At 44.1% G+C, this 14,501-nt stretch overlaps 1 protein-coding gene across 2 annotated transcripts in view; it reads right to left on the bottom strand.

Moving 5' to 3' along the window:
• sipa1 (signal-induced proliferation-associated 1) overlaps nt 1–12,056 on the bottom strand; it is a 38,163-nt gene extending 26,107 nt beyond the window's left edge. The window contains exon 1 of one of the 2 annotated variants that reach the window (XM_006802221.2): nt 11,882–12,056. The gene's annotated coding sequence lies outside the window, so the exon portion shown is untranslated. Of the gene's footprint in view, nt 1–10,856; nt 11,166–11,881 lie in introns of those variants that run through there. The other variant, XM_006802222.2, reaches the window with a different exon arrangement.
• Nucleotides 12,057–14,501: the final 2,445 nt, after the last annotated feature.

Raw genomic sequence — 14,501 nt, 5'->3', positions numbered from 1 at the left:
GAGCCCCGGTCCATCACTCATCTTACAAGTGGGAAGTGGAAACCTGAGGCACAAACACTGAGGCTCGACCTCCTCGTCATATCTGAAGTTTAAACATTTAAAGGGAGAAACTGATTTTTTGTTTTAAGAAAAAGAAGAAACATATACTTCAGTTCATAACTTTCATCAGACATTCATGCGAATTATTCAAGAGAATTATTCTTTAAACATACCTGACCGGGTCAAAATCTTTAAGTATTATCTGTCTTTGCATAGTGCACCAGATGGGCTTTGAAGGACCATTACTGCTCTGGGCTTGGCTGGCTTAACTGATGACAGCAGGTGAGTACCACGTCCGTGTTAAGTCCAGGACAAGGTTAATGCGCCTCTTGTGTACAACGTTAGGACACACGCGGAAGTCAGAGGAGAGTCAAATTAAACATGCACCGTTTTGGGGAAGTCACGGCCGCTTGACTTATTTTGCACCGGCTCATGCGAGTCTACGTCCTGTGAAACAGGAAGAGACGAGTGACTTTTGAACTCCGAGAGGATGTGTGTCGTCATCGTTTGTACACCACACTTATTGGAGACTGGCTGCCACACTGCAGAGTGAATGAGCACTTTTTTTTTTACTTTGTTAAAGTGACTCAACCTTCAGCTCATGTGCTTTTATCGTAATTACCGCCGATGGCGCGGCCATTGGAAGCGTTTGACCGTGAAAAAAAAGATAGCCTCCCGATCAAGACGATAGAGATTTGATCTGGTTTCCCTTTGGGTGAAGCTGCAGCAATCAGCTTAACAGCTTAGCAGCAATTAGATCTGATCAGTGGCAAAAGTTACTGCAGGCTTATCAACTCCATCGCGTCAGGTTGTGGCGGTCATTTCGACCTGCAACTTCTTTCTGTGCTTGGCATCTTTCAAAGACGAAGCTGAAGTTGTGAAACACCACACTTGTCGCCACAGATGCATGCAAGTCTTTCAAAAGACACTGTTTTGACATGTGACCATAAAGTGACACACACAGTTTGACTCAGGCAGCTATTAGAAAGTGTCCAGCTTTGCAGGACAGCTCCTCTAACACCACTGTCTATCCTTATAGTTAAAAGCTGTCTTGCTGATTCTTAACCACAAGGTCTAAATCAACTCCTAACAGTGATTGATTTGGGGAAATTTAAAGCCAGGCTCAGTCTCACTCTCATTATTGATCGTTCGCAGTCCTGCTACATTTGAGATCAGGTTGCATTCCTGCTCTGCCTCCAAATATGTGACATCGAGCCGGAGCAGCTGCAGTGCTTTCAAGAGAGTAAATGTGTATTAATGTGGCTGGACCTGATTCAAAAAATGAGTTCACTCTAATGCCCAACACTTGCTCCGGCTTCCTCAATCTTCCTCATGGACCCACTACCACACTGCAAACAGTGAACTGGGCCAAGTCCAGAGGCTTCTAAGTAGATGATGCACTCTCGTTCTGTTGTGATGTGTTTTATTCTTCTTTTTAATTCAAACAGTTTTGCAAATGCCCGTCTCAGCTATTGGTCCCCAAAGACACATAAGCCTCCATTCCTGTCGGCACCTGGTGCTCAATGGGCCGATTTTAACAAAGAGGATAGCTATCAAGGTGACAAGAAAAACAGCAGGTTTTTGAAGAGTCTCAAAAGAAATACATCTGCCATTACTGTGAGCAATATTTTGCAGTGACACAGGTACTCAAGCCAACAAGTATGACCTGTCAGAGCCTGTCAGAAAATTTCTGTGCAGCTCTGCCTTTGATAGTATACATCCATCATCGCTAATGGAATGAAAGAATTGTTTTTTCTTGCTTTTATTATGTTTTTGCAGAACTTCAAGGTGATGCTGACAGGAGAGTGGTTAGTCAGAGTTGTTGTCTGCAATTATTTTCTTCATGACAATCGAAGTGTCACGGCTCAACAAGAAAGCAATGACTGCATCTGGTATTTTGAAGCATGAGTGACAAAGTATGAAAAATGCAGTTCTGCAACTGGACGCTAAAGGCTGGTTTAACGAGCCAGTAAACTCCAATGGACTTTCATGTTAAAATGTTAAAAGTTTCAGTAGAAATAAATTCAATTTGATTCTGTTCGCTTGTATTTATATAGCGTCAAATCACATCAACTGTTGGGTACGGTGGCCCCTAGAGACAAAACACGCACAAACTCCGAAGCATGTGCTAACTCCAAAACACAACGGAAGTGCTCCAGGACGCTGGGGGCAGTGTTGAGCTTCTCTCTGAGCAAAGCACACTGACTGTTAGCTAACGTCAGATTTGACTCCACCATAAACCAAACGTTCATAGTAATTAAAAACAAATCAAACAAACAACAGTTTGCACATTACTTTTCTTATAAAGCATGGTTGTTCTATCCTTGCAGGTGTTTGTTGCTACCCGATCCGTACCGGAAACCGGATCGGTACCCCACATGCGCAAATCTTACGTCACTTCCTCTCTTTGCCAACATTGCAACATTCAATATATTTGAATGATGCGGTTAGTGCCCAGTTAGCTCCTAGCATTTCTCAGCAGCTCTGCCTCCTTTTCGACTACCGGGACATTTAAACTATGGATAATCCGTCTACAAACAAATTTATGCTTTTCTCCTCAACAGAGAGCGTTCCCCGATTGAACAACAGCGCCGTAAAATAAGAAGAATGGCGCCTAATTACAGAGTTAATAATACAGACTTTGTAATATGTCATGTGAAGATTCATCAGCCAGATTAAGTGTTTACTGACAACTGACAGTGATAGCGGACATCATCATCACTATTCCAATCAATCCTCTCCACACAGACAAGCATAAACACACTCGACTATCACTAAATCAAATTTAACACACGTTTGTAATGACGCTAATTCAGTTTACAATAGGGTTCATTCGCTCGGTCAGCAGGTGGCAGTATCCTCGTACACTGGGGAGTAAACTCATTAAACGAACAGAAGAAAAAGAAAACCACTGCACATGCGCGGTACGGATCGGGTAGACCCGATTTGTACGGTCCGACTTTGCACATGCGCAGTAAGGATCGGTGAGTCCTGATCCGTAACTATCTTTTTATTTTTCGTTTTTGTCTACATTATATTGAAATGTTTCATTATTGGAAACATTTTAAGAGATACTTATTATTCTTAATATGTTAACAGATACCTGTAACTATCGTAAAACTATCGTATCGCTTCGACCGGAAGTAGGCACCTTTCGCGCATGCGGGGTACCGATCGGGTTTCCGGTACGGATCGGGTAGTGACAGTGTTTTCCGCCGGTATCCAAGTCCATGTGTTTGCAACAAACTTGCTGTTTATTTTGCAAATCGAGCTCAACACTGCCCCAAGCGTCCTGGAGCACTTCCAAGGGGCCACCGTAGGTCGGGTATGGTTAAGACCCCACAATAGAGAAAAAACTAAGGAATCAATCAAACAAGCCCCTGTGAGCAAGCACGTCGACAGTGGGAGGGAAAACCTCCCTTTTAACAGAAAAAAAAACCTCCGGCTGAACAAGGCTCAGTGAGGGGCTGCAACCAGCTGGGGGTGAGAGGAGGGAGACAAGATAAAAGTCAAACAAGTTCACTGCCTGGCACAAGAGATGACATGGGTCTCTTGAGCTACAAAGGACATAAAACTTGATCTCATAATTGTGGTTGCAGTGGTGGTGCCTTTTTAAAAAATGTTAATTTAGCTAACAAAACAATATTATGGCTTGCTGTGCAAGTGTCTGTGCGTTGTGCCCATAGAACCTATGTATGTGGCTTGCTTAACGAACCTGCTAGCACCACTCTTTCTTCAACATATTGCTGTAAGAAACCAACATGACCACAGCCAGAATACTGAAATCGAGGCTCATGAAATCAGTAGATGAGGTCATAGTCACTACATCCATCTTTTACCTACAGTCTATGACATCAAGACTGTCTGCTTGCTTTATTGTTCTGTCGGGTGTACTTAGTTCAGTGGGAACTTAAATGTACTCCCCTGCAAAATGACCAATAAGTAAAAAGAGTGAATTGTCGTTTGTGTTTGCATCAGCTCTGCTGTACTGCACTGTTTGTTATGACTATATATAGAGGTACAGATTTCCTCTAAACTCTATAGATAGAGAGGCCACTCAACACAATTTAACAGATTTCATACTTCAAGGAGAAAATGAGTCTATTACATTATTAATAGGATGGGGTAAAAAGGGGCGAGGGTTTACCATGTTAATTATTCATTGTTTGGTTGCTCCCTTGTCCATCCACATCCACGCACACACACAGCAATCACTGGAGCTTTATTTGTTATGATTTTTTTTATTTTTTAAATCTAAGACTGCGCCCGACTTCTCTCTCTGTACACGTGCCTCGTCTCTTACAGTAAGCAAGTATGGTTAAGGTCATCTAACGTGTGACTCCAGTGGCGTCTCGTCCAGTTTCAGTTCTTTTTCTTCTTTCTTTTTTTTTGTAAGCTGAAAAACAAGCTGCTAAAATGGAAGAAGAGGCTGTCAGAGCAGAAAGTACAAATCCGAAAGTTTCACAAATCACTGCATTTGGTGATCATTTTCCATTACTTTAATTGCCCGCCTAAATGCAAAGAGGAAGTATGCTCCGAAAAGCCTTTTCTATAGTATTAGAACCTACAGGAACTTCCTCTTGTATTAAACAGCGCAATGCACAACTCACTCACTCTCATGCACAAATTTTCTTTCTATCACAACTGTGGTGCTGTTTGTCCACAGTTAAATAAAGATACTTAACTCATGCTATTGTTTTACATGTTATTTGCCATGACATCAACTCTGCGCGCTGGCAGAGCACTGCCACTTCCTGTAAATCTGAAAATACACCTTGTGGCACACCACGAGAGAGACGAAGGCAGAGAAGTTTAAGGCACAGATGCGAGAGGTACTTTGAGAGCATGTGTGTCTTTGTGTGCGTCTGCTGACTCTATAAAACAGTGTCCTTATAGATGTTGCACGCTGTCCACACAGAGACAGGAAGAGCAGCTGTCCCCCTGCAAATGCCCCGTTTCTGTGTGCCTGGGTTTGTGTGACAGAGAAAGGAACTGACCCTCAGCTTCATGACTGTATCTATTATATTGAGGCTCAACGGTTCACTGTTACCCCTCCGTCATCTGTGCAACCAGCTCTGAGGCAGAGGAAACGAGATTGCTCAATATTGCTTTAAAGGCACGCTGAAGAGTAACTGTACACTGTCTACTTCCAGAGGAAGAGACTCCGACATCCTCTGCTTCCTCACTGTCCCTGCTGTAAAGAGACATAAAATAGCTGCAATGCCGATGCCCTGAATTCATCACACGTTTTAAGCTCAACATCTTTGTTTACTGGAGCAAATCGAACCAAATGCCGTCTTCACTCACTCTAAATAAGTGTTGCTTATGACTTCGGGGTACAGGAGTGAGGAAAGGCCACGTCTAAATGGCTGCCATCACGCTTACAAGCTACACTGGTTCCATCTACGCTCATTATGAGCTCAGAGGACACAAATTGCTATCATTATTTGGAGAAATAGACTAATGTCTCTCACAGACGCGCGGGCATCTGTAAAGCCTCACATCAGGCCATTCTCCCTGCTTGTGTAGCGACGTCTTCGATACGGAAATCAAGCTCGACCAAAGTACCGAAAAAAAAACAAAACACACACACAAGGGAGTTGTCGTTTCCATTTCCCCCTAGATAATACGATTTGTCTTTTGTGCTAAAATATTTCAATATTGTAAGAAATCCACAGCTATGAGCATCATTATATGTAAATGTCACAGCTGTACAGTGGTGGATTCCCTTCAACCAGCACCTCTAGACCAAATATTCTAAAGCAAAGTTTCGTCCTGATGCTAACGCAGCTACTTAGAAAGAAGACCAACATATGTGTGAAAATATGAAGCCAAACCCTGCTGACAAACTATTATTTTGCACATGTGAACACTGCGGCTACCTTGCTGCACTTTGCAGCCAAACTACTGCCTGGTGGCACTTGTTTTATTTGCACCAGCGTCACGGCACTTTCTGACCTAGATAGAAAAAAAAGGAAGCAAAGAGTAGCTCATGCACCAATATGTTAAGTACGATGACGCAAACAGCGCATCATTTACTGAAGGGTTTTGATGTGATGCTATGTGCGTAGGGTACAGTCAAAACAGAGAACATGTTCCGTACATCTGTGGCTTTCCACTTGTGAATGAAAATGCACGCTGTGCATTCTGGGAAGTGTGCAGTAATGGGGATTGGTGATTCACCGGGCCACAGACTGAATCTGCTTAAATCTAAAGTATGTAGAGTGTATTTTCTCCCCTAATTCTTTCCTTTTTTACTGCAAGGGACATTTTTTTTTACCTAGAATGAGCTGAAATGTGGCAGAAGCTAAACACAAAAAAACCCTCTAAACTACGCCTCTAAGGTCACATCTCTCAGTTTCCTGCGTGCGGTCGCTGCTGGGCCCCACAGAGAGACGATGTGGAGCTCTAAGGTACCTGCTCAAACTGCTCTTTACTTCTTTATTTGCCTTTAACATGCAAATGAAACGGTCGAGAATGCAACTTCCTTCTCAAATTTGTGACAGCGCAAAGAGCCTCTTCAGCCTGAAACAAACACAGAGGCGATCTCTAATACGTCAAGTATCATCCCCAAAATAGAAACCTTATGAGGGTATTTTTAAACTCCTATCGGAGCCTAAAAATGTTTTCTGCTTTTTTTGATCTCTATCGACCGAATGCGGCGATGAAAGTGACGTGGCACGAGCATGAATGGTTGCTCCTGGTCTGCTTTCAGTGGCTCTGAATACCCCAGAGTGCACTTCTCTCCTGTAATAGCAATGAGAACAATGAGAAGGAGCCACTGCACCGCTTAATGGTTTAATGTATGTATGACATAACTGAGAGAGGTACTTTGCGATTTGGTACAATGAGCTTGAATATATATTTCTGGAAGGGGGCATTTCACAACACGGAGTAAAAAGTGGGATTGTATTCATGTGGGCTGTGTTAACAGCAGATGCTTACATAAATATGTCTCATGAAGATAGCAGCTTCCACATATTTTAGGACTATTACATCAGGGGCGCGTTGTTGGACATGCCTAGCTCTGTTTCCCTCTCTCTGCACAGAAGACATGATACCCATCAGAACAATTACAACATCATTTATTTAAAAGGTCTAAAGCGTGATTCAACGCCAGCGATTACGTCTTTTTTGTACACGAAGGGCCAATTTCTCAGTTCGACCTTGATTTCACACTCAAAAAGCTGATGGGTTTTGTGAGGGGTTTTGAAAGTGCTCGAAATTTTCCTCGTGTATTTATGAAAATCTAACAAAATTGTCCCATGCACATGCGAGTGCGTGCAGCAGAAATCACAGGGGGGAACCGTTTTAATAGTTAGGTATTTCGATGCTTATTTTCAAAAAGACAATAGCCCGTGAGGATTGACTCCCCAGACGGTAAAGCTGTCCCTGAATATTTGTCATGCTGATTTATCTCAATTGTGCAGTCCTACTTGAGCTGACGCTGTGAATCATGAGTCATTCTCCAACATTTATTATGCCGCTTTCTATTTGTGCAGCTGAATAGGTGGAGAAGGGCAAAAGCCTTGACAAAAAAAAAAAAAAAGAAATTAGGGGAAAAAAAACCCCAAAGAGGCCTGATCTTGCAGGAGATCACCGGTCAGCAGTAAGCAGGTGACAGCAGAGAGCACGAGCTAAGCGGATCTACCTTGTGGCTAATGCTGCCGGCATCCTGCCATCCGATGTGAGGAAGTCTCCACCTCCGACAGCCCTTCCTAACTGAGCACCCACAGGGAGCCTGCTGGGGTGTAGCCATGCAAAATGGCTCCAAAACAAGCGGAGTGACATAATGCTGAGTAAGACCAGGACAAAATCTGCCCGGTAACCTCGCGATATGTTTATCTGATTCTCACTGAGTGCAAAACCAGATAAAAATCACTTTGATCAAACGGGGGTGATTTGTGGTGCAGAGCGAATTCAAAGTAACACTTTGGCAGCATTCATGCTGTCAGGTGAGAACTGTCATCTATTTGCTGTGTGGACAAGAGAGTCACTTCAGGCATCGTGGTTTAATTCTGAGCAGGAACACAGTATGAAGCAAACCTGAAACCATGGGCTATACTGTTTCTGTTATCAGAGGAGACGGTTGGTATAAACAGCAGCTGAAGGAGAGCAGGACAAATTTATGGCGTCGCCAATAAGGAACAATAGAAGCTGACAGCTCTGCATCCACATGACGCGCACATGTACAGAGCCCAGCTCTCTTGGTTCTTGTTTGGTTCAGGAAATGAAAACGGGCCGATCGATTCAAGAGTCTCCCGCGACTCTGCTCCCCTGCTACTCAACCGGGTACAGAATGAGTCCCACTGAGGAAGCCTCTCATGGGAAAGGACACATAGGGTGCCGCATTAAAACACACACACATTGTCAGGGCTGCTGAAAGCTGCCTGCTCGCTGTCTGCTTTTGGTTGTGGATATTTCATTTTCTATATATGAGGGCGGCCAAGAACAAAGTGTCAGGTTAAAGGTCGCTTTTAGCATTTGAGAATTCGTATCAAATGTGTAAAATAACCAATGTAATACATATACAAACTTCATAAAGGCAGCAAGTGGGCCCAGGCCAAAATAGACTCCATAATGTGCTCATATTCTGGATGTCATCATATACAGAACTGGAGCTGAGTCAGATAATTAGCCAATCAACTGCAGCAGATGTGAGGGCTGATTAATCATAAAGTAGTGCCATGATGTAACAATTTTCTTTTTTTTTTTAAAGTGCTAGAAAATTTATGGCATGCATGTGTGTGTATGTGTGTGTGTGTGTGTGTGGGGGGGGGGGGGGGGGGGGGTTAAAATACATCTGCACTGTTTCCTAGTATCAAAAATAAATGAATTCTCAAAAGATCTTCCGCCTTCACTCACATTACAAGGCTCTAACTCCAAAGTTGCAGCAGGTAGACTTATTGTTATTTGTGGTGATCTGCTTAATGAAAAGCGACTGATGCTAACTGCTCCACTACTTTACCAACAGAGTGAGTTTCACATCAGAAAACACACTTTCTGCAGAGGAGGCAGTAAACGCAGCAGGTGCTTTATTTTGCTTTATTTGGCCAAGCAGAAAGCAAACTACAGACCACAAGGAGACACAAAGGATCCCGGTTACATTAGGGCTGCCATCCTCTGAAATGGCATTTTACTTCCGCGCAACTGCTCTTTTAAAATACACACACGCATTCAGATTTCTTTTTTTTTTTTTTATAGACAGGGGCCTTTTTCACTTTTATCCTGTGGGCATGGCCCACACCGAGGACTGCGCTGCCTCGATACGCCGTAAGTGCGACGCAGTGGATGGCAGCAGAACAAAAAGTCATCTGCAGCTGAGTTGTATGAGCAGGCTGCACGCTGTGAGCACCATTATGCCGGTGCACTTCATGCAGACATCCTAATCGTTCGCCGCGATAAATACCTGCAAGGCTGGGGTTTCACTCTACTGAACTGTCCAGCAAGAAAGTTGAGATTGTAGAAAAATATAACGCCCTCCTGTTCGGGAACACCGACACAACGCTTTAAGGTCATCGCACATCCTTCCTTTTCATCCAGTCAGGTCAAGCTGCATTTTATCATTTGAAAAAAAAAGCCAATGTGAACCACAGTGAACACCACAGTGGATGAGCAGCCAGGCAGCTCAATGTAAATTAAATGGCCCGTCCTTTGAGTGCACTGGCTTATGTAAGCTGCTGCTGCTGCTCGTCTTCCCTCTCGATCGGCTCTTCATCCCTGCTTTTCTCTCCCTACAGCAGCCCATCCAGCCCCTGAAACCCTGCCGTCTCATAAACACACGGCCCCATCTTAAATTAGAGAGTGCGGTGGGTAGGGTGGTGTGGAGGGCAAGGAGAGGATGGGGATGGTATGTGTGTGTGGTGAAGGTGGGGGGTTGGGGGGGGACTGACTCCTGCATCCCTCATTTTCTCTGCCACCTTGAAAACAACACCCCAATCCCGGTTGTGCTTCTCCATTCCATCATTGTCTGTGCACAATCCTCTTTATCCACACAAATCCCAGCCCACTGCAGACCGACGGCTTTTCGGTCTTTGAAAATATGTATCTGGAGCAAATCCTCATCCTCTTTTTTATTTTTTTTGTTCCTGCATCTTCTTTCTTTCTGACTCTCTTTCATTCTGCGCGAGTGTCCCTCCATCAATCCCCCCCCCCCCCGTCTCTCTGTCTCCCTCTCTTTCCTCTCTCCACCTTACCCTCACGGCCAGGAGCGCTTAACGGTGAAGGTTTCGCAGTGCCGCCCCGACAATGTCACAGCGCTGTTTTTTGAGACGAGCCGGCCTCGTTAACAGATCGCACAATGGAGAGACACAGGATAGATGATGAGGAGGGGGTTAGTGTTGGGAGACGGGGAGGAGGAGGAGAAGGAGGAGGGGGAGGAGGGCAGGCCCGGGATGAAATGCGACAAAGGTTGTGAGCTGGATTCAAACCTACAATGCAATGTGTAAATGGTAGATACAGCAGACCTTAGCTGGCTGAATAAAATCCATTTATAAAAAAAAAAAAAGGGGGGGGGGGGCAATGGCACAAAGGGCAGAGAGGAAGACAGAGGACAAGCTGCAAGATATCATGATGCCAACCCCATCATTTTACATCTCTGCTGCTCTCATACATTGTCTGTGGGCCGGATGGTTTGTCTATCAGAGCAATATGCATGCCGACACAGAGGTATGTGGCACACAGAGGGTGCAGATCCATCAATCTGAATTCATTATCTTCTTCTGGACGAGGACACAGGGTGGGTGTTAGCGGCGGTGGTGGTGGTGGGGCGGCAGCAGTGTGAATGTAAAATCTTAATACGGAAAGAAAAGGCTTACCTCCACATTTCAGTTCTGCTCAACCCTGCCTTGTTTCATCCTGTTCCTCTCTGCCGACTCCCTCCCCTTCTCTCCCCGTGACAGCATTTTTCTGCTATCTATCTCCACGGTGAGGCTCCTTCTCCTCCTCCTCCTCCCTCAGTTCCTCCTGTCTGATGTTCTCTTCCTCTCTCCAAAAATAAAATAAAACAGCAGCACACGCACGCACACTTCCCGATCTGTGTGTCTGCCGGCTCTATTCTGTTGTTAAAGTCAAGGGGCAGGTTGATTTGCGCTGTCCTCCTCCCTCTTTCTTCCTCTCGCGCTGATTCTATTCCATTCACATCACAGTAAAGCCAACCCCCTCTTTCGCCTCCTCCCCTCTCTCGCTCTCTCTCGTGCACACACAGCTTTGCCCGGCCTCTCTCTCTCTCGGCCCCCCTCCTCCTCCTCTCCTTGTCAGAGAGAGGTTGAGGCAGTGGCGGACGGACAGCGGCGTCCAAGCGGAGAGCTCTGCGTTTCTTACGCTGGAATTCAAAAACCCTCCCTGGGCCATGACTGTGGTTAAAAACATTTTTTCTTGCTGATTCAAATGCCTGAAACACTCGTATATAACGGTGTGTGACACACACACGAGCAGCAGTGTGGCAGACCCGATGCTGATGCAATGTTGTACCAAGACTTTCGCCTCCCAGGATTTCTCCACCTCTCTTTGACTAATTTATTGATGGAAAGCGACACTCGTGACATCAAACGCGTTCATTTAAAGTGTCACTCTCCCCCCGCCAGCGCTGAAATTTCTGCACGAGAGAGATAAAGTGCACACAACCTCAGAAGAAAAGGTGAAAATGGCAGTTGTGTGTGTGTGTGAGACAGAGTGTTTATTTGCAGAGGACCTCTGCGTACTCCCCAAACATGCTCAGTGTGCTGGAAGACCACAACAAACAATCAACCTCCTTAAGAACAATGAGAGCACAGGATACATAACAACACAGCTTTGGCCGTCCTCCCTCATCGGCCACTGCAGCGTCTTTAAAAGCACGTACCTGTCAATTTGGGTAAACCCTTGCATGGTGCTCGCGAGAGAAGATGATGTATCACGCTGCTTAACCTGCACCGCAGCAGAGCCAAGTGTCCGGCACCATCCCCCTAATTACTGCGTGGAGTTTTGTCCCGGCCGTACCATATGTTGCAGCGTGTGTGTGTTTGTGTGCGTGTGTCGCGAGGTCAGCGGCTCTGATCTGGGGTTGGGGGCAGGGGCGGGGAGGAGTGCAGAGTGGAGAGGCCTGCGTTGTTGGTAGAGTGTGTCTTGGGGAGATAAGAAAAATTAAAACAGAGACAAGAGTTGAGAGGAGAGAAACCAGCTTTTGTGGCAAACATTCATACCTCTTTGTGTCCTCATAAGGGGTCAGGAGGTGTTTTTGCGGAGATGCCTGCTTCCCTTTGCTTTCTGTTTGATGCAGAGACACGAGCACAACAAGCCAGGGAAAGCATCGGCAGCAAGTGTCGGAGCGTGACACCAAATTTCACCAATGTCTAACAATGGAACAATCAGCGCAAAAAAGAAAGGTTAAAGTCAATTCAAGCTATAAACAGCCTTGTGTCAGACGGGTTTAACATCGTGGATTACATCCAATTCTCATCCAATCTACACTTGAATGCCAGGTAAACACACATCTTTAAATATTTAGTTTGCAGTGATGGAGCATGATTTTTTTCAAGAAACCAAACAAGCCTACAACTCTCAGTGCGGCAGTGACACCATGTGGAAATCTGTTGTTATGCTTAGTGAGATATTTCATTTTATGAGGCATCGCTTGGTATAATGAAGCAGTTTGAAACAATTACAAATGATGGGAACTTCTCATCCTTCTGCATAATAATGACTCTTAAAATTCAAGCTTGTTAAAGTAAAGCCCAAACTACTCCAAACTGGCAGCTCTAATGATCCAACTGTGTATCTGAGTAAAAATAACCAGGGCCCAAAATAAACTTTTGGCCCATAAAGCATAAAAAATGTGCCAGCACTCAGACTCAGGGTGAGGAAATCTAGATGTCAGGAAGAGGATATTAGATTAGTGTGAAATTCCTGTGTCCTCCTGGGGAGTGGTGTGGCTCTGTGAGGTGGGGAGAGAAAAATTGGTGTGATGCTGATGCTGATAACTCAAACCTGACTTGCAGAAATTAAAACGCTTTCAAGCCTGAGCGCCGCCAACACGCGCTTTTAAGCAGGTCCATTGATCGGTCCGCTGAGGAAACGTGCTCAATAAACGAGGCCTCCTGCAGACACTGAGGTGTAATCCATTGTTACACATTTTACACATCCAGAGAGTAAACTGCAGTGCCGTGTTCAGCTGGGAAAGTTAGCAACATGCACCGTGTAATCTAAAAAAACACAAACAACATACAATTATCTCACACATGCTAGAGTGCTGCTCTTCATGCAGGTTGTTACCAAATTTGTTCCACTTGTTGTCTAACTCAGTTCCTCCGCCGCTCAAACACAATTACAGAGGTCAGGTTATAATTACAGCTCCGCTCGACACTCCTGTGGTTTCAACTTCAAATGTCGCACAGGTGAGGGGTTCACAATACTGCCCCCTGGTGATCAAGCTTTATACTGAAACTCCGTGAAAATATTCTAAATCGTTTTTAATGTCTAATATGTTTATATTAAAAAAAGAATTGATAAACTGACTGTAGTGAACATAATGTGTGCAGCGGTTATGTATAAAATCTAAAATGACCTGTTTTGCATCTGTTTTCCTCATCAGTCGTCTTCTTTGTTTGGTCACATAAAACATGCTTATGTTATATTTGTTACCATTTCTGTTGCCCTCTTGGCCAGATCTCCATTGAAAAAGACATTTTAATGAATGAGTATATAAAAGTCACTTTGTCAAAAACTGACTGCAGCTTCTATCTTGTGATAGGAATGTTCATTCTGGCCCAAAGACTGGATTCCATTCATGAGAAATATTTTTTGACATATTATAGGCCAACAAGTCCTTTATAACAGTTTAAATTCCTGTATTTGTTGTTTTTTTTGGCACATACTTGAAATCACTTTTTGGCACCGGCCACAAATCGGGCTTGTATATGGTTCACGGACCACCTGCACCCCTTTTGATGACAGAGCCAACCTGTTAAAACAACTGCATAAACTTTACTGCGGAAAACTGGACTAATTAATAATTAATAACAATTACCGTAATTTCTTCACCCTCTAAAGCATCTATTGGGCTTTGTGGCACCTTTTGACAACCGGATCTCAAAGCTGGATAGCTTGTTTCACATTCCTGGTGAAGTATTAATTTCTTGCCAAACTGCATATTCTGACATGAACTGCATTCATTTTACGTAAAAATGTATGTAATTTAAATTTACATACAAGCTAACTCAGTTTTGAACACCCTCTTTATGCACTGTGTCCACTGGGAATTTGTTATATCCATTCATTTACACGGCTTAACCTGTCCACAAAGATGAAAGTGGCTCTCAGACCAGAATAAACACAATAAAGACGCGTTGTTTTTATCAATTCAGCCAGCTTTTCTTTTCTTTTTATATCAAACGTTCAAATGCTCTGAAGTGTTCCACATAAAGATATACTAAATCATTTCAACATCCTTTTCTGACATGTAAACATAAAACACAAAACTGAAG

The sequence above is a fragment of the Neolamprologus brichardi genome, chromosome 10 (assembly GCF_056152115.1).
Source record: "Neolamprologus brichardi isolate AB-2024 chromosome 10, ASM5615211v1, whole genome shotgun sequence".
Taxonomy (NCBI): Eukaryota; Metazoa; Chordata; class Actinopteri; order Cichliformes; family Cichlidae; genus Neolamprologus; species Neolamprologus brichardi.
This window is presented reverse-complemented; position numbering and strand designations above follow the sequence as displayed.